This window comes from Magnolia sinica, chromosome 3 (assembly GCF_029962835.1).
Source record: "Magnolia sinica isolate HGM2019 chromosome 3, MsV1, whole genome shotgun sequence".
Classification (NCBI taxonomy): Eukaryota; Viridiplantae; Streptophyta; class Magnoliopsida; order Magnoliales; family Magnoliaceae; genus Magnolia; species Magnolia sinica.
The window spans coordinates 48,828,768-48,832,376 of record NC_080575.1 but is presented as its reverse complement, the minus strand read 5'-3'; the positions used below and the strand labels follow the sequence as shown (position 1 = coordinate 48,832,376).

The 3,609-nt window shown below is 37.5% G+C and overlaps 1 non-coding gene across 1 annotated transcript; it reads right to left on the bottom strand.

Annotated features, from left to right (window-relative positions):
* Positions 1-1,639: 1,639 nt before the first annotated feature.
* Positions 1,640-1,746, bottom strand: LOC131241630 (small nucleolar RNA R71). The gene has a single exon (XR_009169190.1). It is a non-coding gene; the product is annotated as a small nucleolar RNA R71 (small nucleolar RNA).
* Between the last annotated feature and the right edge of the window lie 1,863 nt (positions 1,747-3,609).

The window sequence follows — 3,609 nt, the reverse complement described above, 5'->3', positions numbered from 1 at the left end:
TTTAGTTTTTAATGGTTTGTTGTGACAAATTACAATGGATCTGCAATAGCTTGAAATATCTTCTTTTTCTGATTAGAAATTGTGCAATTAGTAAGTCCCGTTATTCACCATCGTCCTTTGGGCATGGTAGGGTGACGAAATCCTTCCTAACTTTCACAATTCTCTTATGATTGGTTGTGGGTTTGGTAAATGATTGTTGTTTGCCTTGTCTCCTGGGCATAGTTAGGCGACAGAATCACTTTCAAAACCTCACCACTCTCATCCATTAATAATTAGATCCATGAGAAGTTCAGAGATCTGACAAATCTCTTCTTACCAACTAGATAAGATAGGACTCCGATTCCAGTTGTGTTCTTGAATCATGCAAGGTAGCTTCCCAATTACTACAAGTGGATCCTTAGCACCCTAGTTACCACTTTTAAATTTATTAGTTTTTAATTAAATTTCTCACAATTACTCTCTATACTTCCAGATTTAGGTTTTCATCTTCTTCTAGTTACTTTCAGAAACGTATAAGTTCAGTCCCTGTTGATTCGACCTCGGTCTCACCAAGATTATTACTACATCGCAACCCTATACTTGGGGTTGTGAACAAGTTTTTGGCACTATTGCCGGGGATTAATGATTGCATTTTTCTGAGATTAGCTAGTTTTAGAATTAGGTTAAGATTAGAGTTTTTCTATTTTCTATTTTTAGTTAGGGTTTGTTTTCTGTTTTTAGAAACTTTCTAATTCTAGGATTTCTTAGAAACTTACTTTCTAATTCTAGGTTTAGAACTTTCCTAATCAGTTTTTAGAAACTTTCTATTTTCTGTTTTTAGAAACTTTTCTTTTTCATTTTTAGAAAATAGTTTACTTTCTATTTTTATTTTTAGGAATTTTCTAATTTTAGAATTTCTGTTTTTAGAAACTGACTTATTCTGTTTTATTTTGTAGGATTTTAATTAGGAACTTCTAATTTAGTAACTTCTTCCCAATTTCCTCTCTCTTTCTATTTCTAGACTTCTATTTCCTTTCTCTCTTTTAGGTTTAGGTTAGAATCTGAAATTGAGGGCTGAGAGTGTTTCATGCCCAAGTGGGTTCGTGATAACACTCGGCGTCTTTTGAGTGAAGGAGGATTGGTTGAGGGGTTATCTATCCATCACAGGATTAGACACCACTCGAGATCCTTAGAGTTAATTGAGCTTATGGCTGCAAATCAACCGGTTAATCAACTGGGAAGACAACCTCAACCTAGGGTTGAGGAAGTCTAGGATGAAAATGAGGTGCATCAAGCACCCCCACCTCGTACTTTGTGAGATTATTTACAACCAGTGGGGCTGAGCACGCCCTCATGCATCGTTTTTCTAGAAAATATAGGACATATGGATATTAAGCCAGGGGTGATCCAACACCTTCTAAAATTTCATGGACTTGAATATGAAAGTCCATATTTGTACTTGAAAGAGTTTGATAAGATTATAGCCACTTTATATTTTCCAAACGTGTCTGAGGATACAGTCAGGCTGAAACTCTTTCCCTTTTCTTTGAAAGAGAAAGCTAAGGCATGGTTACATTCACTACGTCCCAGATCTATTGGCATATGGAATGACATGATAAGGGAGTTCATAAAGAAATTTTTTCCACATCATAAAACGAACACCCTTAGAAAGTCAATCATGAACTTTTCCCAAAAGGAGGATGAAACATTCTTCCAATCTTGAGAGCGGTTCAAGGATCTTGTTAGTTCATGCCCACAACACGGTTTTGAAATGTAGCACGTTACACACTTTTTCTATGATGGACTGACATTTCCATGCGCCAATTGGTTGAGATAATGTACAATGGGGAATTCGTGAATAAAAATGTCGATGATGTGTGGGACTACTTGGACAGACTTGCTGAAAACGCATAATCATGGGACACTTACACAAAATCAAGCACCACTTCTAGGCCCACTCAATCAACGGAGAGGGGAAGATTATACCTTCAGAAAGAGGATGATGATATCAATGATAAAGTGTCTACTCTCATAAGGAAATTTGAGGTTATGGAACTAAAGAAGGATAAGGTTGAGGAAATTGTTTGTGGTATTTGTGCTTGCAACATTCACACAACTAAAAATTATCCAACAATACCTGCCTTTAAAGAGGTACTGAATGAGCAATCTAATGCCATGAATAATTACTAAAGACCTTTCAATGGACCTACCTCCAATACATACAATCCTAATTGGAGAAATCATTCAAACTTCAGTTGGAGGAATGGACAAACTGCTACTCCTCAAGGTTTTTTCAATCAAATTCCAAATCAAGTGAAACCTTAAGAGGATTAGGTTCTAAAACATTTTCAAAACCAAGAGCTTATCACTCAAGGTATATTACAAACCCTTCAAGACATTTCAAAGGCCATACAAGGGCGTGAGATAAAAAATTCAATTGGAGAAAAAAGGATTCTTCCAGCTCAACCTTTCCTCAATCCTAAACTGCAATACGAAATAAGTGATCCAAGCTTTTCAAATCAAATGGAGCAACCTAAGTCTATCACCACTCTTAGGAGTAGGAAGATAATTGACAAATATATTCTGGTAAGGGCTGAAAAGCCTAAGGACTTGGAAGAGGACAACAATGATAGACCCAGCACTGCTCCACAAGAATTGGGACTGGAACTTCAAGGCAAGCTGATTGCCCCATTCCCCCAACGGTTGGTTGCACCAAAACCTCTCTCTAACTCTCAGGACATTCTAGAAGTGTTGAAACAAGTGAAGGTCAATATTCCTCTACTGGACACGGTTAAACAAATACCTTCATATGCTAAATTTCTGAAAGTCTTGTATACAACCAAAAGATGGCAAAATATTTAAAAGAAAATCTTCTTAACTGAAAAGGTGAGTCCATCCTAAAGCAAGATGTGCCACAGAAATACAAAGATCCCAGTAGCCTAACCATCGCTTATGTAATTGGGAATTACCGATTTGACCATGCACTCCTTGACTTAGGAGCGAGTGTAAATCTGATTCCTTCTCAGTCTTCGAAAACTAGGTTTGGGTGAATTGAAACTCACCCGAACTACATTACAACTTCCCGATCGCTCAGTTCGTGTACCGAGAGGGATAATCAAGGATGTGTTGGTCCAGGTTGACAGATTCTATTACCCAGTAGATTTTATCATCCTAGATACTCAACCCATCATGGACATGCGCACTCAAATTCTCGTCATTCTTGGTCGCCCATTCCTTGCCACTTCAAATGCAATCATTAATTACAGGAATGGGGTTATGAGTATATCTTTAGAGAATATGATATTGGAGTTGAATATCTTTTCCAACACAGGCAAACAGTTAGAGGATGATGACGATTTTCATAACATTAACATGATGACACTTTTGTGAAAGATAGAACTTTGATGACCTTATCCTCTGACCCTCTAGAGACGTGTCTAGCCCACTCCTATGATTTTGATGATGACATGATTAGGGAGACGGGTGCCATGCTTGATACTGTCTGGTACTTGAAGTTAACTGGTGGAGGCCAAAATTCAAAAAATTACCCCAAACTGATGTAATACCTCTATTGTCTAATCTCAAGGCACCGAGGCCTGAACTAAAACCTTTGCCCTCTGATTTGAAATA